This window comes from Terrapene carolina, unplaced genomic scaffold, assembly GCF_002925995.2.
Source record: "Terrapene carolina triunguis isolate 2854851 unplaced genomic scaffold, T_m_triunguis-2.0 Scaffold69, whole genome shotgun sequence".
NCBI lineage: Eukaryota > Metazoa > Chordata > Testudines > Emydidae > Terrapene > Terrapene triunguis.
In genome coordinates, this window is record NW_020664420.1 from 37,801,043 (window position 1) to 37,823,484 (window position 22,442).

Genomic DNA, 22,442 nt, shown 5'->3' on the forward strand with positions numbered 1-22,442 from the left:
TCTATCCATGTTTTATCAATTGCAGGATGAAGGCATTAGACTGTAAGCTCCTCCGGGCAAGGATTTGTCATTTTATTTGTACAGCTCCATGAATATCCCTCATGCTGTATAAATAATAATAAAAACATGCTCATTGATGCTGATACAGGCTAAAATAATGCAGCAAGGAATATGCAAGGAAGATTCAGGATGAGTGAGAGAAAGTAAGAACACAATAAATTGTATGTAGTGCGCTGAATTACAGTAAAAGAAAAAATATTAAAACTGCAGCTTTAAACAAACCCTTGATGAGACACTCATGATTGCTTTGAAACAGATGTAGTTGTGCCATACTAACATTTGCTTATTAAAATATCATAAGTTTAACTGTTCATCACATACTATTACACCTCTACCCCGATAGAACACTGTCCTCGGAAGCCAAAAAATCTTACCGCATTATAGGTGATAGCGCGTTATATCGAACTTGCTTTGATCTGCCGGAGTGTTCAGCCCCGCCCCCCCGGAGCATTGCTTTACCGCATTATATCCGAATTCGTGTTATATCGGGTTGCGTTATATCGGGGTAGAGGTGTAATAAAATAAAATGAAAATAATTTTTTACCTTCTAGCCAAATTACATGATGGATATATAAGTGCTGCTGCAACCATTTTTAGATATCCCATTAGAATGTGTTTAGATTATATATTCACTGTGGGGTCAATTTTAAATATTGCAAGTGGTGTGTGCACTGCACTGAAAATATTACCCAATCGATACATAGGGATTTATCCTAACACCTTTCTTTGACAAAGGTCCTACTGACATAAGGTGTATAAAGGCCAGTCGAGAGAAATTTGGGGCTCCAGTTCATCATGTTCATGTTTGCTGGGGCCCCATGTCCTCCTGTTTCACCCCAATTTCACTAGTTACAGATATTTTGGTGCTTGATTCTGGTCTCTCATATGCTGAAGTAAATCAGGAATAACTAATTTGAAGTCAATGGAGTTACTCTAATATAAATCCAGATATCGGATTCAGACAATCCTGGACTTTTGACCCAGAAGCAAAGTTGCTACCAAGTATTATTAACACACATGTATACATATGTACCATAAATATCACTTACACAGTGCAATACAGAACATCTTTTTATCTAATCTATTAAAGAATAAGCAGTGTGACCACAGAAGAGTGGCAGAGTTGTGTAGAAGATCTGCTCCCCGCAACTGAACAGTTTAGTTTTTGGGTTCTCAACTGGTGTGTCGTGAATGCAGGTCAGGAGTAGCAGCCACCCTGGCTTCCATATTGCTAACAGGGAGAGGAGTTTCTGAGGGGAGAGTATGGAAATGTTGAGAACCACTGGTTTAGATGAATGCACTACTTAACTGGAATAATAAAAATATAAATAATCTTTAAAGATCCCAAGTCACTTCACAAACAATTTACATATAGCACCATAGAAATTCAGCCACTTCAGGTTTGGGGAGTGGTTGCCAACCAGTGTACAAAATACTGCACTGGATGAGAAGATGGAGACTTTTCCCAAGGACACCAAAGCAAGACACCTCTTCTTATGTAAATGGCTGTGGTATCTTTACTGTCCACCTGCAGCAGTGAGGGACTCAGGTTTTTACCACCTTTTATTTTAAAAATAAACTGTTTTTACAATGGGATAGGAGTTCCAAAGCAATACTAAAAATTGTCTGCTATTCTTTTTAATTGCCAGTATAGTCAGTGCCTGTGATTAAATTCTTGCTTGTTTTTGCTTCAGCAGTAGAAATGCTTATTTCACTTCCAGAAAAATAACACCATTTATTTGCTGAATAAAAAATATTATTTATTTGTTCTATTCTCTTCAGGTCATTCATTGTGATATTTCACAGCCTTTAAATCCCGGCCCACTAGGAGGTCACAGTTCTTACATTTAATATGGTATGGCCAATGTGAACTTCACACTGATAGTAGGGATAGAACTCTGCTCCTCCATGTTAAGTGCTGACAATGCAAGTAAACCACACACGCACACACTCCCTCCCTCCCTCCCTCGGGGATTAAAGAAAAGCGGCTCCCATTAACACAATTGGTTGTCAAACATGGCCCATGAAATCCTAAAATGCAGCCAGTGGCTACTCTCACCTTTTAAGACAGATCTGCTTCTCACCTAGTTTGTAGGTCTCCTCCTGCTCAGATGAAAATGGATTATTGTATTCTGGGATTTGTAGTCTCTGTGCCCCCTTCACATTATAATGAGGGAGGCCATGATCAGCTATATTTTATGCTAGGAAGGTGTAGACTTCAGGCTCATTGCAACTTGCCCTTGCTACCCTTGTAATATATGTGTCGAATGGAACTTTTCTCGGTGATATTGAGGTTTGAGTGAAGTGTGTCCATAAAGATACTGAAAAGGCCCCAATAAGAGATTAGAAAGTTCCTACTCTGGAGAGATGGACATCTTAGAAAAATGACTTATTTCATAATATATAATCTGTACAACAAAGCCTTTTACAATATTCCTAACTTTCGGACGTCCAAGGGCAAGTCCATACTACAAAATTAAGGCAACTTAAGTTATGTCGATGTACAGTCACCACAGTAATTAAATTGCTTTTGCATGTTCACAGTACTACACTTGTATCGGTGGTGTGCATCCTTACCAGGAGTGCTTGCACCGATTTAACTGTCAATGTGGGGCATTGTGGGATGGCTTCTAAAAGGCAGCAACAGTCGATGTAAAGAATGCGGTGTCTCCACTGACACTGGGTCGACCTAACTACATTGACTGAAGCACTACGCCTCTCACAGAGGTAGAGTTAAGTCGGTATAGTAGGCTAGTTACATTGGTGGTAGCTACATTTTAGTGTACACACTTGCAGAGTTAGGTCGACAGTTGCTGCCTTCAACCTAACTCTGTAATGTAGACCAGGTCTTAGTCAATATTATACAAATTATACAATCATGTAAGGGTTTTGGTACAAATTAAAATCCACATCACACCCCCTAGGGAATATTGACAAGATCATAATAAGCTGCCTATCTATAATACCAATGAAATTATATACCTTCCGCTGATGTTGACAAGACTAGCATGGATATATCAGTGTTTCCCAGTTTAAAGGGAAATCTGTGTTCACGTATTCCTTGAAGTTCTTCAGGTTCATTAACAAGGTCAAAATCAATGTTATTTTACTGTTTGGAATCATTTTTGGCGGAACAATGAAAAGAAACCATAGTAGAAGTAGTCTTAATATAATCATTTTCTTTTCATTGTTCTTTATGGGAAAATAATTTGGCCCGAAATTTAGTGGTCCCATCAGGGAGGTGATATCTTTAAAAAGGTGGTCTGAAGGACAGGTTTTACTGTACTTTAATAGGCTTATAGATTAATATAAATCTTAATATTCATAATCTGTACCATTCCTTTTCTCAATATCTAGTCCATCTATACATCTATTTATAAAGTATGTTTCAAACACAAGATATACTTGATTTTATTGAATGTACTGATAGTGCTACTGGGACAACCATTTGACCCAGTTTCAAAAAAGTCAAGAGGTCAAATTTATAGCTGGTTTTCTGTTGAAAACAATTTTTAAAAAGAATCTAATATTTGTGCCAGAGGCTGAATCTTCCCTTACAGTTTTGAAATGTCCAATTACTTGGGTTCAGCTGTGTCAGTGAAACAGACACATATAGTCACATAGGTAGCCTGATATGTAGATGATGTTGAAATAAAATGTGTCATCAGACCAAATTTTATTCTTACGCCAGTGTAAAAATCTGGAGCGACTTCACTGAATTCAGTGTCAAAGCTACTGGTCTGATTTCACTGGAGTTATTCTGGATCTGCACAGATGTAAAGGAGAACAGAATTGGGCCAGTCTTCTTTTATCTTAATTTTCAAGCCAGACATGTACAATATTGTAGACATCCAACTTTGGCCCTCATTCAGGGAAGCACGTAAGCATGTGCTTAAGTCCATCTTTTGTAGCAATAGGAAAAATATATCTTTTCACCATGAGCATGATGGTACAATACATGTAAGAGACACATCTAAGTGTGTGAAATAGTTGCATCAAGGTATAGCTAAAGTATTTATCCTAGGTGTGCGTGTATTTTGTTTATGAAAGCTGGATGTAGGGAAATTTACAGGTGGCTGCTAATAGCTCTTTGTATTAGCAGAGACCAGCAATAGGCAAATGCTGCCTATGTGGAGAGATGAGCATTACTTTGTAAAATCCAATAATCTACTAACTGAAAAATTAGCAGAATTTCAGTAAATTGCATGTACATGCCTGTAGTTATCTATTTTCTTTTTATTATAACTTGCAATATTTGCATGATTAGACTTGCTTTCTATAAAAATTACAGCTTAGCCTGTTAAATATCTACAGTGCTTGAAAAAGTAGTGTCTTCCACATGTAAGATATGGGGCCAAATTCCACTTTAAGTGCTTGAAATGTTGCATCTCATGGAAATTAATGAAGTTACATGAGTATAACTGAGAGCAGGATTTGGCTCATGAACTCTGTGTTGTTTATATTTTTTCCCTGTTATCTCTTAGCTGTTAAGCTGAAATTGATTGACATATTACTCAGTGGACACTACAGAGCTGTTTGTCTCGTAATATACTAATTTGGCTTTCTTTAAATATGTACTGAACATAAAATCATCAACATTTTTCTTAACGTGCAGATCAGAATGTATGTGTCACAAATTAGTGTGATATTTTAGATTTTTATTTGCCAACTAATAGGTGACTAATCTTGGATTGGCTTTTCCTGGAGAGTTATAAACTGGAGAGGTATTTCTGAATACTGAGAACCATTTTCAGAACTTTGCACCAGAGTTGACCATCTGGAATAATGGACAGCATTGGCTGTCTTCCACTAGAGGAAATCATTCAAAGTCATAACAGGCAATGGTCACTGGGGAAAGACCCTGAGAGAAAGCTAGTCATTCTTTTATATTTGTATGGGGTATTAGTGAAGATTTATTAAAACACTTACCTTATTCCTAGAATTGACAGTTGTGGTTATTAATATCTTTAGTTTTATTTGAAAAAAATACTACTTGCTATATTTCAAAATGGTTTACAACATTATATAAAATCAACATCTGTACTGTGGGATGCTGGAGATGAAAAAAAGCAGCAGTAACGCAAATATGCTTGGTGTGATACAGAGCAGAAGAGGTTTTGCTATTTTAAAGAATATCTGGTTAATTCCATAGTTGTAGGACACAATATATGTAACTGCATGATTTTACATACAGTTGCTGTCTTTTTTAATTAAGAAACTCTTTACTAAAGAATGTATTAATTATGCAGAATGTATATCCAGTGTGTGTGGCAACAGCTTTGGTGACTAAAGACATGCCAGTTACTTATATTGGCTATTTAAGAAGCTTATTCAATTAATAAAATGTAATTCAGCAAATAGAAAAATTCCTAGATGAAGCATATTTGGCAAATCTTAGTCGTATTCCATATAGTGATGGTAAAATGTTGCAGTCTCATTTCGATATGCCAGGAAAACAATTAGCAGTGCACTATGTGTGAAATTACAAACAAAAAATGTTTGTCATTTTATTTGGCAATATATTTCCTGAGGAGTGCTTTTCTTTTGTTTTCAGTGATAAAAATGGGCACATTGGAAAGAGGAGCCTGAAAGAGTTACATGGTTAAGATCCACTTCTTAGCATTTGTTTAAACATCTGCACAAATCATGAAGTGCCTCTTGTATTCTAAAGTGAATCCAAGAAGGCAGCCAAAAAGATTCAATATATTCTAAATAATCATTTACGAACAAAGCCTTATGATTTGTAACTTAAAGTGCCAGGGGGAAATATTACTGTGTAATTTGGTAGATTCTGAGAAATTTCAGGTGACAAATATAGTAGTGCAGTACTAAGAAAAGGAGAACATTTTATAACAGTATCAAAACCACTGCTCTGCTGTAGATAATCCTCCCATAAGTGCGCAGTCACACACAGACCCAAACCACACATGTGCTGAGCCAAATTCTGCCGTCATTTACACCCCAGCAACTTCAATGAAGTTGCAAGGGTACACCTAAGAGTAGAACTTGCCTGTTTCTGTCTCTAATCCCTCCCTAATTTTTAACATGTATTTAAACATGCTATGGAGACATTTGCGCCCTATTTGTTTGGGCCATGCCAAAATAAATAAATAAATAAAACCCCAGCAGTCTATAACATTATATTTCCAGGATTCATTTTTTAAATGATGTTAAATGTTGCTAACAGCTGGTTAGGGGAGAAAACTAAAACATATATATATATGTTCTAGTTTTCTCCCCTAACTAGCTGTTGTATATATATATTTTCTTTCCTAATCCACTATTTTGCTTGTAGTGTGGAAATGCAGCAAAATAGCATCAGCTGTTAACAGTACCTGAGGGAAACTTCAGCTTCATTGCATAGAGAAGTATGTTTCCTAAACTATATGTGATTATTCTTGTGCATGTATATGCTCATCCCACCTATCTAAGCCATTGTGCAATCACACATATATAGCCCTGTTTTCGTTTTGAATGGGCTAGTAATCAGGGAATGCCCAAATCATTTGCTATTTAGTGACTCTTTTGGTACCAGTGCGTTGACAGCGGGAAGCTTAGACCTTTTGCTAAGTTTTGTGACAGCCTGTTCTCAGCCATTAGAGTCTCCCTGATCTTTCTGAGTTCTGATTGTACCGTTATCCATTTTCAATGATATTCATTTTAAAAGGTTAACAAACGAGAAACTAAACCAACCATACAAATAACAGCCAAAAGAACAGTTTCCAAAATGTGTTGCTGTAGTGCCATTTCCAATTTAATATTCAGACAGAGTAGAGCTAAAGGCCACCAAACCAGGTGGATAAAATAGTTCTGTATTTTATGACTCATTCTTAGATGAAATCTCTTAAATATTGCTAATGAAGCCAGTTATCCTATACAGACTTGTAATGCGCCCTTTCTAAGGTGGTTCAGTTACATTTCCCTGTCTAGCAATTTACCCCAGGCCCCTATTAAATGAATTATCATGGCTCCTAAATCATCTCTGCGGGGGTTTCCTCTAATCCCATCAAGACACTTACACTCCCTTTCTTCCCTCCTAGTGACATAATGAATTATTATTTCATGGGGAGCTGTTAAAGAGGCCCCTTTGGAAGAGTTTAATGTGTAACACTGGAAAGGGGCGGGCGGCTGAACTTGGAGAAATCTGTGGTAGGTACTGTAGCCTGGGGCTGCCAAGGATCACAACAGTGAAACAAAGGGCAAAAGCATTGCCACCCCCAACCCCTCCCCACATCCTTCCCTAGGAACTGAAGTGGACTGTCCCTCTTAGCCCTGATTTGGCCCCAGTCATCCTCCTCTTCCCTGCCCCCCCACCCCCTCCCCTGTCCTCTGGTTACCCTCATAGCCAAGGAAAGCAAAGGGAGAGAGAATATAAATGTTTTCTTTAACCAGAGGAAGCACTGCGCTCACAAACCACTTGCGGAATCCATTAGGCTAATTTATTAAACACAATTTGCCTTGTGTGGCTGAACTGTGTAATGATAAAAGACATAAATAAAGCAGCAGTGCTGAGCCATAGGCACCATGGACACATGGCCTTTAATCTTCTCCATCACACTCAGACACCGCTTCTGTCTTCCCACTCCTCTCTTATTGCCCTGAGGGGGGTTCATGAGGACACCATAGGAGATGAGGAAGTGATACAGGGGTTAAATTGGGAGTGGGGGGCAGTGACTGATCAGCCTGTAGTGGGTCTCATTCCCCCTCTCTGGATGCTTGCAGGCCATCTGCGCTAGGAATGACTTCTTCTCCTAGCTCATAAAAATGCTGCTGAAGAGTGTTTTGCTAAGAACCAGATTGTAGGTATGAACAAACATTTTGCTGAGGAAAGATCCTTTCTAGACTGCCTAAAAGGGCACTGTCACCTAACAAGACTCCTGCTAATTACTCAGTTTAGCCAGTGCTTTGTCTCTTCCTTATGAAAAAGTATAATGTGGGATATATGGTGCTGGGCTACACACTAAGTGACGAGTTTGAGGGCCGGATCCTCAGCTGAGGTAAATCGGTACAGCTCCTTTGCCATTTATGGAGCTACACTGATTTGCATCAGCTGAGGATCCAATTGAAAATTTACAGGCAGGAAATTATGTTTAAAGGATAACAAACAAATCAAGGGGGAAATGGAAGACATTTTATAAAGGCTTAACCTAGTAAATGAGATGTGGGACACTAGAGCCATCACTCTCTAGTTATGTTTGTCTGACAGCTCAGAGTAGGACGTTCTCGGTGGAAGGCTCTCAGCTATGGAGCTCCACCTGCATAGTCTGAGGGAACCCAAATTTGTTGACAATCTGCAAAGCCCTGCCTAGTGTTTTTATAAATGGAGTACTTTGACTTGGGTGGAAGGGTCAGAGGCTTTATGGTTTAGGGAGTTTTTCAGTGTTGACACAAGATCAGCTTGAATTATTTTGTAATATTGCTTTTAAAAATGAATTATATAAGCTAAAATAAATAATGAAAGGTTACAAGGGAGTCATGGTCTTTTGGTGATACCTCTAAATATGAATTGAATGTGTTTAAAGCTTATTATTTTCCTGGTTAAATGCATTTGTGGGGGAAAGGGTGCCCCACTGATTTAGTAGTAGCCGAATTTGTGCTACATGGAAGATCTGAGTTTGATTCTTAAATTCTCCAGACGCAAAATGCAGGTGATGTGCTCAACTCTGTAGACGAAGAATACTATTCGTCCCTAACTGTAAGTGAGGTTGCCTGGCCCTGAATGGAATCATGTCAGTCTTTCTTGTGGAGCTTGTGATATGAGGCCCTCAAGGAGCAGTTGTTGTATAGCAGGTGTGGAAAATAACTGGGGATCTCATCAATTCCAACTAGGCTGAGAAACAACAGTGAGGGAAGAGGGAATTTTGTTCGTGTAAACTTTAGCTGAATGACCATAAATACTCATTTTAAATCTTTATGCTCTGTCAGGTAAAACTAGAGCTGCGTGAAACACCACAGTTTTGGTTTATTTTTTTATTTCTATTTGCAAGGATTCTTAGTTCCTGAGATTTTAGGACTGAACAGTGACAAAAAGCTCAAACTAAAACTCAACCAAAACCACCAAATTTTGTTTAGTTTCAGCTTAGACTTAGGCAAAACCACACCCAAACTTTGCAGGAATTTGAATCTGGATTAAAGCTTCATAGCATAGGGTGATGGAGTGAAACCCCATCATGCGATAGAATGAGGTTAAGAGCTGTTAGTTACATCTATTTCACCTGTGCTGTAATTAATTAGTTGCTTCTCAGCCAGAGGGGCAGGACCAAGATAACTAAATGGACAGTTGGGGCTTATAAAAGGGGGAGAGTTCAGAGAGCAGAGGGACTCCTGGGAAGGGGCTTGACCCAGGGTCTGCAGGAGAACAGGGTGCTGGATATAAAAACCTCAGCAACATTGTGCCCTGATGCAAGGGGATGCACTGATAGTCAATGTGCACCATAACACATGGGCTCATCTATTTTCCACTAAAATTAATGGCTTTTGACCCAGATTCACCAAAATGTTTAGAAACCGTAAAGAATCGGGTCTATTTTGTTTTGCCCATCAAGAAGAGAGACAAGTTGGGTGAGGTAATATCTTTTATTGGACCAACTTCTATCAGTGACTTCTATCAGTCAAGCTTTTGAACTACTCAGAACTCCTTTTTAGGTCTGGGAAACGTAATCCCAGTGTCACAGTGAAATACAAGGTAGATCAGATTGCTTAGCATAAGTAGTTAGCACATATTGTAAGGGACCGTTCAAGGTAGAATGGTGCATTAATACCTCTGCAGTTATTACAGATTGTTGTAATAAGCCTAAATCCAGTGTCTCTGTTCAGTTCATGATTTTTGATGTCTAGCAGAGTAATGAATTTAAGCTCCCCGGCTAGTCCTTTGGAAGTGTTGTGCAGATTTCCTCTGAGGATGAGGACTGATATGTCAGATACAGAGTGATCACTTTGTGAAAAGTGTTCAGCCAGAGGTGATAGGGTTTTTCTTTTGGTCTTTTTATCATTTTCTTATGTGAGTTCATTCCAGAGTATAGTGATTGTCTGGTTTCACCCACATAATTGTTCTTACTGGGGCATTTAGTGCCCTGGATGAGGTGTACCACATGTTGTGATAGGCATGCGAAGTATCCATGGATCTTGAAAGGTATTTGTGGAGGATGTCAATCATTGTAGTAGTAGAGATACAGGTTTTGCATCTGTTGTTCTGGCAGGGTCTGGTGCCGCTTTGAGTTGGTGTGTCCTGCCGGGCTACTGCATCTTGAATGGACCATTACAATATGTGCTAACTTCTTGTCCTAAACAATCAGTTCCACCTGGCATTTTGCAGTGGCACTGGGAGTACCTTTCCCAGACCAGAAGAAGAGGTCTGTGTGCCTCGAAAGCTTATCTCTATCACCAACAGAAGTTGGTCCTATAAAAAGGTATTACCTCACTCTCCTTGTCTCTCTAATATCCTGGGACTGACATGGCTACATCTACACTGCATGACCATCAATAAGTTATTTAGGTCTACCACATTAATTTGGTTGCCACGCATGACAAGTTCTGTATTCTTTTGTGAAGCCAAATCTTGGGAGTTTCCAATGTGTAGAAATGAAGGATTAGGCTCTAAATATGCACATTTGTAATCTATGAAATTTTAGTGCTGTTATAACTGAAGCAGCAGGAATAAACAGTCAATAACAAAATTTAAAGAAGCATATGTGTCATTTAAAGATGTAAAAGAGCTGTTGTTTAGCAAACATTTAAAAGACTGCAAATGTCACCAGAAGTGTGGCCAGATAGTGATGACCTTCTTAGTGTTTTTGTCTTTTATCATTTATTGAATCACTTTCCACAAAGCGATGTGTTCTCAGTCCTCCTCCTCAAAGGAAACTTGCACAATGCCTTCAAAAGATGAGTCTGGGAACTTAAATTCATAACTGCTGGACACTGAAAATCATGGACTTAACAGAGACATTGATTTAATGGATCATTACAACAATTTGTAATATGCCTTGCTGCCTGCTACTCTCCTTTATCCTATAACTGCAGAGATGTTAATTGTCCTCTTCATTTTAAGTGGTCTACTGCAACATGTGTGAACCCCTTATCCTTACCAATCTGTCCCTATAGCTTGGACACTCTGGTTACCTTCTCCAGACCTGGAAAAGAGTTCTGTGAAGCTCAAAGATATTTCCTCACCCACCTTGTCTCTCTCATATCCTGGGATCAACATGGCTACAACAACAGTGCATTCAATAATTTAAGCAGCTCAATCTTACTACAGTATAATTTTCAAGCTGAAAGAGAAAAAAACATGGATCTTGCTGTTCATTATCAATAAGGATATGATTTTGTCACAGAGGTCATGGAAGTCACGGACACTGTGACTTTAACAGACTTCAGTGACTTCTTCGGCTTTAGCCCTGCTGCAGCAGTGGGGCTTGAATAGCTCTTGGCTGACCCTCTGACCCCCACCACAGTGGGGCTTGTCAGGTCCTCCCCATCCTCACCCTATGGACAGGTCATGGACTTCCATGAATTTTTGTTTATTGCCTGCAACCTGTCCATGATTTTGATGAAAAATTCCCATGACAAAAACTTAACCTTAATTTATGTAGCCATTTTTTTGCCTTCAACCAGGAACAGCAGATAGGACTGAGAACTTTTTTTTAAATTGAGAATGTCTGGTCAATGACGTAGTTATTCTAAATAGGGAGAAAATGTCCAATCAGATGCAAACAATTGTTTTACATAGGGTCAGAACTATGACTTTATTCTACCTACTCTTCCTGCATCACCCAACTTTTGTCTACATTTCCACCTCCCTGCCACACATTCATATAGGCTCACACACTGGGATCAGATTTCTCCTTTGCTTACAGTACAAAGACTATGGGTGGCTAGGACTCCTGCAACAAACAATTCTGACCATTTTTTTCAGTATCTGGCCTTTGAATGCATTCTGTGCTTTTCAGCTGTAATTATGCATGGCATTAAAGACATGATATGACTAGGTAGATGTACTCAGGCCTGTGTCCCATGTTGACTTCTCCAATACAAAGTGGTCTGTCATAATTCTAAAGGATATAAAGTATCCAGCTAAGTTTGACCCCTGAAACTTTGTTCTTCTTTTCCTGAATCTGAGATAGTTTTATATCTGATGAAGATGAGTTAAGTCCGAGTTCAAAGTTCCGTCATACACATGAAAGGAGAAGCAGGCCTGGTTGCAGCAAAACCTAGGACACTTCAATGTCCTGATGATTTATTACCAGGGCAAATAGAAACATAGTAGACCACAATATCATTTATCATTTAATTATAGATCTCATTGAAACACATCGTCTCTGACCTCACAAACAGTGGGGGCCCCTCCGTGCATTTCCCCCACAAAGAAATGGAGCATACTGTTACATTTAGGAGAATTTCATCAGCAGTGTTTCTGAGGCCCTGCTCAATGCCACCATATCTTCAGCATTCCAGCCTGGTTGAACTTCTGTTCACTTTTCACAATGATAAACCATTTTCTCTTCCCCTATTGAAATCATACACATGGGCTTAGAAACCATCTTATTTCTTTTCTCCTTCCTAGCTGTTTTAGGTAGTCTTAGGAGAAATAAAATTTCCATGTAAATTTAAAACAGAATCGACACACATTTCTGCTGGAAAAAAAACATGAGTTGTGTGCAATAATACTCATATTTTGTTATATAGCGTCTAATTATCAACAGATCTCAAAATGACATAAAAATATTGATTGATTAAGCCTCACAGTACCCCTGAGAGAGAGGGAGATTTTATGTCTGTTGTTCAGAAAAGGAAACAGAAGCACAATGATTCTGAATGACTTGCTCTACGTCTTACAGGGAGTCAGTGCAAGAGAACTAAAGAATCCTAACTTCCAATGCCATGTTCTTGCCACATTGTCTGGCTCACTAAGCTCTCTTTAAAATATATTTAAAGGTGCAAGGAGCTTTAAATTGTACTGCTTGTGTGAGGTTACACATGTCTGGAACATTCTGGGATGCAGAGTGCAAAGAGACTTGTCAGTTGTAGACTGTTGAAGGTGGAGCTGAGTTGGAGAAGGCTGAAACTAGAATGAAGTGGGGCTGGATGTAGTTTGTTTTTACAAAGGAAAAAAAAGGAGGGATCATCTCACTGTGCTAATTGGATTCATTTTATTGTTTCTCCTGTTATTCTTATCCAATTAAAGTAACCTAGTTAACTGAAAAGACATGATTGGCTTATGGGATTTTGAGTCACACATACATAATGCCTTTTGCCGTTACATCAAATCTAACCCTATGCATGCCTACTTCAAGGCTGCCAAGGAGGAGTCATATTTGAAAAGAAGGTACTGCTATAAAAAATAAAAACTGTTTTCCTTTGTCTTCCCAACAGAAGAATCTCATCCCTGTCCCCAGAGTTAATCCACAGTTTAATGGATATATTTTAAAGGAATCATGGTTTCCTATTAGCTTTGCCTCCCAGTCTCCATTTTGAGCCATCAGTCCCTAGGTTACAAAAGTGGCTGAGTTTTAATTTAGGCCTGATGTTCTCTGGGCCATCAGTGAAGTCCAAACAAGGGGTCATATACTGAGGTCCTTACTCAAGCAAATGCCCCATTTCAGTGGCAGTTTTGGTTGAATAATTGCTGGAGGATTGGATCATGTGTGATTTAATAATTACATTTAAATTAAAGGAACTTTCCCCTGTACCATCCCCCAACAGTATAATTTCACCCACTCTATCTCACTACATAGAAAATGTCCTTAGCAAACCCAGCCTTCCTGGTGCTGCCACAATGTCACACCAATTTTTAACAGACAGTTTCGGAGCAGGACCAAACCATATTACTCAGTGATAACATCAGTGATTCCTCTCAGTCCTGAACTGATATTCTGATCTGTACCGTGGGAAGGACACACAAAAATGAGATTGTTTCTTTAAAAAAATGTAACTGTTCTGGCATATCAAAGAAAACAACCGGTAACATTTGAAGAATTGGCCAGAACTCAGATTGTTGTGATGAATTAAAAAGGAAGGAATTTTATTAAAAATGAATTTTATTACAAGCAAGAAAAACCAAGAGTTGTCCTACCTAATACTGTAAAGGACTTTGATCAGTGCAGAGAAACCTAGATGTTTCCTATGGCTTTAGGTAATTTCTGGTTCCCCTGGACTTTTATGACCAACCCCTGCAGTCCTTAGGCAAAATTTTCAGTGAACACCCAGGGTAAGAACTACAGATTGGGTCTTTAATGCTTTTATAGCAGCTAAATAACCTGTTTTTAAATAGAGGCAAATCTAGACTCACACTGATTTAAAGCAATCACATAATCTCAGAACAAAGAGGCAAGGTGAACTACAGTAGATGAAGGCCTGATGGGAAAATGAAATGATAAAATCATTACAGGAGATTTTTGTCAGAGACCGAGTCTCTGATGAACATCTCACTGCAGCTCGAATTTCAAAACATCCAGTCTTAAGAAATGCTTATAATACTATTTGCATATAAAAAGCTTTATTGTTCTGCATGAGGCTTGTAACTTGAAAAGTCCTTGTTTAGAAAAAACCTGGCAGCCCCCCGTGGAGCGGAGTTTTCTGATGGGGAAAGTTCTCTTTCCTTTGGTTGAGGTTCAGTTTTGTTAGTGGTTAGCTGCTGGTTTAAAGTTGGATTTTTTTTGTTCCAAATTCTGTCAAAACCATATTTTTAAAATGGGATGTATGACATCAAAATTGAGATAATGCATTGGAGCTGAGGTGTATTTATTATCTATTGATTTTGAGTCCATATAAGGGGGTATTTAAACCCATGCCTAATTTTAAACATGTGAGTAATTACATTGACATCAGTGAGACTACACATGTGCTTATGTAATGCCTTGTCGCTGGTGGCCAGGATCTAACTGGGGTCCTCTGGAGCTTAGTGCATGAGCCTCTACAGCATGAGCTAAAAGCCAACTGGCTGTTAGATAAGGCTGTAGAGCAAACTCATTTTATCTCTCTCTAAGTGGTCTCGGTGCCACTAGATGGGACAGAGCACCACACCCAGAAGGTGTGTGGGTTACACTTACAGTTAGGAATGTGCTTAAGTACCCTCCTGGAATGGGTCCTAAAGCAGAAGACTGGAAGTCTGACATGATGTGTAACCGTGGGCAAGTCAATTAGCCTCTGTGTCTGTTTCTCCATCCATAAAATGGAATGAATGATATTTCCCCAATGCCAACCTTTATAAAATGCTTTGAGATCTTTGGCTCAAAGGCCTTATATAAGTTCAGAGTATTATTAATTTATAAATGGGCCCCATTTGTTTACCACTCTGAGAGATTACAACTATATTTTTGAATACCAGAAGACTTAAACCCAATTTCAATCATCTGTTATAACTCTCTCACTTTTATTATAATATAAACTTCCAAGAAACTGTGGTTTTACACATCATTTGCCTTAAAAAAAAAAAAAACCCCAGCATTAACATTCCTCATTACTGCTGTTTCAAATGTAACCCTCTTTTCTTTACCTTCCACAAAACAGTCCTATTTCCAGTTCCATCACTGGTCTGTTAAGTAATTTGCGAAAAGCTAACAAAGTCTGGCTACATCCTCATAGCGACTGTTTAAACCCATTACTTTCTCTTTTAATCAAATCGCTGTTGTGTCAAAATATACAATTCTCGCCATGAATCTCACTGGCTTGTTACAGTTCACCGGTTGACCTTGAAAATGTTTGCTCTCCTAAGCGTCTTCTCTTCGGCCTCCAGCTAAATTGCTCAAGACCAAGCCTGATCATTTTTCTATACACAGAGAGCTCTGATTAACATAAACAGAATAGCAAGCTTAATAGCAACAAACAAATACTCTGCATTAGAAAAAGGAAATTCAAAAGCTCTTGGTTGGAAAATATATTATTTAGGATGGTGTTAGAATGAGTAAAATTAGTGTTTTTAAATACAGTATGTCTATATTTCTAGAAGAATAACCCCAAGCCCCAAGACTCCATCACCTGTACATCTATCATTGATTTTACCCCCTTTTCTTTCCTTTCTCAATTCTGTGTCCCTAGGAAAATATCTTAAACCATGGACGGGCCAAGAAGGCACACTGTAATATTGTGTAAACAGCCACCCAGGATTTTAAATGGGAAGTTAAGTGCCATGGGCTATTTTCATTGTTTAATGTATTAAGTAAATAAAAATGTATCTAAGATGTGGACACACAATTAGTTTTGAGTTATTTATCTGGAGTTTGTATGGTTTAGAAAAACTCCATCTTCTTGGCTGATGCTGTCCTAATGCATTTAACTTCAGCCATCAGCTATGATTAAACACCTGCTGTTGTGGGGAAACAAAGCACACTAATCCAATATGTATTTCTGACATCTTAAATATCACCCAGTCCCCTGACATCAGGCACAGCTTTTCAGCGGGATGGAATTCCAGAGCATATTTTTCTAATTTATGGATGGACAATAAATCAAAATTAAGCCTTGGGCAATGAAATATACATCAGTGCAGAATGAACTGACTGCAAACTAGGGCGCAGAACAGCAGAGGGGAGAGGAATATATTAATGGAATCCTAAGCTACAAACATTGATGTGAAAATTAAGGAAGTTCCTATCATTTTATCTATAGGAAATTAAAAGACACAGGTAGCAAAGGAAAATATAAGTTTCAAATTATTACAGTGCTCTGTGTGGGAATTTTCTCCCATTGCCCAGGGTACCACTGTTTTAAAACGTGTCTGAACAAGGAATAAGAAACTGCCATTTCCTCATTCCAAACCCACTCACATGTCATGAGTTTGAAAATTCAGCTGGAAATTTAGTATTATCAGTTTGTATTCTACATAGGGGAGGCTGTGAAATAAGGAGCAGATAAGGATGAGAGATTGTGAAACCCATTGAAACATGGGGTAAAAAATTGTTGAGAGAGAAAAAAGGAGAGACTAAAAAAAATGGCAGAGAAAGGGGAGAAGAGAAAAAACAAATTTAGAGAATGATTAAAGAAAGGCGTTGGGGGAAAGCCGTAAATGAAAAAAATAAATGCAGTATATATACCACGTACAGGACACTAACGAATACTACCCTGCAAATGAAAGGGTTGATTCACTGAGTGAAATCCTGGTCCCATTGAAATTAATTCAAGTTTTGCTATTGACTTCAGTGGCGCCAGAATTTCACCCCATTTACTTACTACATAACATAGGCTTCCCTTTAGCAAGAAAAATGTGTTATTTTCTGTTTAATTTAATTTCTCTTAGGGAAAATACCTGCATTTAACCAGGAGGAATGAAAGCTTTGAATTACTCTTCATGGGTTTTGTGAACCCCAAAACTAATCTGAGTGTAATGACCAGATAGTGATCTTGCCTAATGGTCAGGGCAGGAGGCTGGCATAATGACTGGAACAAAAGCAGCCAGGCCTAGTGGTATAATCAGGAGCTAGGTCATCAAATCCAGGGAGTGAGCCAGGGCCAAGAGCCAGAGACTAGGAGCCAAGGGTCACAGCAGCAGTCAAAAGCTGAATGCCAACTCCAGACAGCAAGCTGGAGCCAAGAGCCAGAAACCAAGAATCAGAGCCATGGTCAGAATACAAACACCAAGTCCAGGGACCAAGCCAGAGCCAGAGTATCAGCTGTAGCAGGAGCCAGGAGAAGGGACCAGGAGTAGGAAATCAGGAGCAGGACCAGGAGTAGGGATACAGAGCAAGGACCAGCAACAAGAAGTGAGTGATCCCATTGACTTTTGTGAGACTACTCAGGTGCTTAAAGTTAATCACATGCTTAAGTGGTTTGCTGCACTGGGATCTTAGTCCTTAAAGCACATAATAGAAACTACGCAATTGTGTTTAATAAGTATCTTCTATCTTTGCTTACATGGGCCCATGTCATCTTGAAGTGAATGGGATTTGTAGGCACTTACCTAAGGTCAGAATTTGTTCCCCAGGGAAACAAAATGGATATCTCTGTTTTGTGTGCTGGGAAAGCATGGTGGTCTTGTGGCTTGAGACTTGGTGTCAGGAGAACTGGGTTCTAGACCTGGTTTGTCATTGGTTCACTGTGTTGCCTTGGGCCAAGCTTCTCCAGTTGTACTACCCACTTCATGGGCATAATGTGAAGTTTAAACATCTGGTGTTTGTGAAGAATTTTGAGATGCTTGGATGAAAGATACTAGAGAGTGCAATATATTAATTATAGTAGAGTAGAGTATTATCTAAGTAATAGAAGAGAGGGGAGCTTCTCTATACTGTGCTGGCTTAAGAACTGTCCAAATGCTGATATTAACTTGATCTCCCAACCTCACTGAAACTGAAATCAAATGTTTAGAGCTTTGTTGCAAACGGAGATTATCTGGGGGTCCATAACCATGTATAGTGAAAAGTCCCCTTCTTTGTATGCAGCATTCAGAGTAGTAATGTGATTTTTCAAGTTGACTGGTAATAGAGGCAGACGTTTCTAAGCTTAAGATGGAATCCTTAAAGTTTATTCCCTATAAGACATTTTATAGGTGTACTCCTTTTTGTATAGAATTAAAGAAATCTAATTCCATCAAAACACACAATTTTTGCAATTTCTATTGTCTACATTTTTGGTAGGACTCTAATGTTTATAACAAAGAAAATAATAGATGAAGAGAGTATAAATTTGGACATGCTCATTAGACAAAAACAACGCAATCCTATTTCATTCCCAGTAATCTCTTACTCATGATGGAAATCTGTCGGGCTGCTCAAATGATTTAGCGCTTTTATTCTTTTTAAACAGAGGGCTGTTCTGTGATAGCTCATCAATCTCTGACTATCAGGAATATCGAGTTTGTCTTCCCTATTTCTACTGAAGTAATCCTTGGAAGACCACAAAACTGGACTGAGGAGCTTTCTCAAACAAAGGCATGGGTGTTCACCTTTCTTTTCTTCCAACTGTTTGGCAGATATTGGAATAAATAATGTTCACAACAACCAAAACTAGTAGCACATAATTGGCTAAAGCCAGAAGAAGTGGTTCTTTGATGGCTGTGTGGGGACTGACTCCTTTTCACAAGTTGCAGAGCACCAATGGAGTCAGTCAGGTGGTTGCTTCTGCAGCCTCAAGGCTGGGCTGGCTTAGCAAACAATATCTTCAAGATTTCTTTATGAAACAAAGGGCCTGATCCCCCACCCAAGTCAATGGGAATTTTGCCATTAATGTCAGGTGGAGTAGGATTGGGCCCAAACTATTGTTTTATTCTTTCCTCCTGAGAAGGAAATAGCCACTTGTTAATTGATCTCATCAGGACATGCAGGTGAATGGAAGACAGACAGAGGGATGTATTTAAGTGTCAGGCTGAAGCTTTTTAAACTTAATGGGGGAACTGTGCTATCTGCTCATACCCTCTCATATACCAGGCATTTAACTGAGTCTAGTGCATGGTTACAAGGTTCTGACCATCTAATCAATAACTTGTGTAGCTCCTCTTCATACTAGCCCTAGGACTCAGTTCACTTATGAATCCTCTCACCCTCACTCCCATGAAGTACTGAGGACCTCCGTCTGCAAAGACTTTAGGTCTCTTCTCCTTCTTACAGGCAACAGGTCCACCAGCCAAATCCTGGGTCTCATTCACCTCTGGGAGCTGGCCCTTTTATCTTTATCCATGCTGGACAGTTGCAATGAATTAAACCTTATATTATCTCCTAACATTACCATTCGTATTCTTACTCCTTTCAATGTAAAGTGTGCTGCCTCAATGCTGCAAGGAAGGCAAAAAAACCTCACTGGAACCCTGCCAGCATGACCGAATGGAAAAAAATTCTTTCTGATCCCAAAACAATTGATTGGTCAGACCCACAGCATCCTAGAATGCCAGCTAAATATACCTCAATTACAGTGAGGGAGGATGGGGCAACAACCCTAGCAAGATGGTCCCTGGATGCCTGGGAAAGATTTAAATTGAGGGAGGGCAGGGTGTGAAAGCCAATCAGCTCTGCTATTCTGCCCATGACTGGCCAATGGGAGGCAGAGAAACCCATCTCCCAAGCACACTCCCATGTTCATTCTGAGGCAGGAGGAGGGATTAAGCTCCAGCATGTCTGGATATGAGCTGTCCCCTCCCAGTCCCAGGAGTGAGCCATTCCCCTGCTGATCTGAGCAAACTTCCCAACAGCTGAGACAGGGAGGGGCATTTGAATTTGAGGGATCTCAGGATCAATATTTATTAAAATTAATGTTGTTATGTTTGAATCAACTTTACAACAGGAAAAATGATCAAAAACTCAGATGCGGGGCTCTTTGGTACAGTCCTAGTCTGAGCACAGATTAATACCCCCTTTATATATAGCATCTATTCTTTAGGGTACAAGGTAGAAGGCAATGACTTTGCTACTTTTGAAACCCCTTAAAAAGAGAGACAATTTGCAACGAGGGTTCTTGGTATATCTGCAGTTGAAAGCATGTTAAAGGTGTCCTACAAAGAAAAAGTTGCTATTTTTTTCTTCTGTATAATTCATTTGATAAACCCTGAGAAGTACATTGTTGCTTTTAATTTAATTTTTTTTTACATTAAAAATCCAGGTCTTATCTATCCATTATTTTCTTAGAAGACACTGTGAACAAGTAGGATGATGGCATCCTAAGAATTGCAGGAATAAACCGAGTAATTGAGAGAAAAGTAATTTTTACTCACACTGTTTAAAATTGTTTTTGTTTGTTGTTGCTGTTAATGCCTATGTGTGATCTTCCAAGGAGTCCTAGAGGGAAGACAAGACTTCACATTCCTGATATTTGTAAAGTAAAAAATAATCAGAAAAAAAATTTGCCCTTAAAGGGGAAGAAACTTTTAGGACTTCACCAATTTCCCCCACCCTTTGTAGGGCACGCTGGGACACAGCTTGCCTACACTAGCTCAAGGGGCTCCAATGAGATTGAATTAAGTGACAGTATTTAACACTTCCCTAGGTACTCTGAATTCTTATTTACTCCTGGTTTTATGGTTAAGTTACAAAAATGACACTTGAGTCAACCTTTTGGTATTTCTTTGGCTTACATTTGTTCAAGAAGTGGCAGTATGGACCATTGGCTGGGACATTGATGTGGGGCCAAGAAAGCCTGGGATCTGGTTCTGGCTGTTTCAGTCTAGGCAAGTCACTTCACTCTTGTGTGCTTCTGTTTCCCCTTCCACCTTCTGTGTGTCTTGGTTGTTAAGACAGTAAAGACAATTTCATGCTGAATATTTGTATAGTACACAATGGGGCAATTGTAGTTGGGGTGACGAGGCATCACTGTAATAAAAAGAGTAAGTAATAATAGTATATTTCAAGATTTATTGCCTGTCTTACGGTTTTTGCATTTGCTGTTTTTGCATTACAACACTAATAGAATATATGAACTTAGTTGCTTTTTATTAAATTGCCAGGCTATTCTTTTCTCACAGCATAAAGTTCAAATGAAAGATTTATGAGGTTAATAAGCACAGAGTGTTAAATAGGAAGTGCAAGATGGTTTTTACTCATCTGTTTATCATTCAAGAAAGTTGATCATCTTAGGAAAAAGAATGAAGCAGAGCTAACAAGCTATGGGCTATAATAGGCAATTGGATAATCTGGGCTAAATTCTTGTCTCTGTTACACTGGGGTAAATTGGAATCAGCTCTGTTTATTTCAGTCTCAGAATGATTATGAAAGAAACAAAGACAACAAGCAATTGTGGGTACATTTTATCAACTATGTGTTGTGTTATACATAAATATGGACCAACACAATATGCTGCAAACATGCTTTGCTGCACAGATGGTCAACTTGTGCCATCTCTCTCATGGGCAGAGTAGAGTAGTCAAAACAGCAAAAGGTGTAACAAAGTGGTTGGACACCAGGAAAGATGTTTGACAAGGCTGTCACATCTGTTCAATATTTATACTGAAATAATAATGTGTATTGCTTCTGATGGTTATCATAGTGGTATTAACATTGGCAGAAGGAGATGTAATCTCAAGTATGCTGATGACATCCTTATTGCTGAGTCTGTGGTTTCCAGCAGTAGTAATGCAAGTGGCTGAAACTACTGCAGACTGAGACACTGAGAATGACAGTTGAGAAGCAGCATGTATTCCAGCAACATTACTGAATGGAAATGAGTAAGTCAAGCAAGTAAAGGAGTACTGCTACTAACAGTTCATGATATATGGAGATAGCCACATTCCCACTAACATTTACAAGAAGTTGGTAATGGCCTATTCAGCATTCATAATAACATAGATCATAAAGGGTCTGCCTAGGAAAAACATGACTTAACATCTTTTCATTGGGTGAAATTCACCCCTGGGTAGAGGATCAGCACGGTCTGTGCGCTTCTTAAAACCCATTCGTTGCCCTTTTAATAGCTTAACTGGGTCTTAAGTGGTGTGTGGGGCTTGTGCTGGCTCTCTTGATATGGGTGAA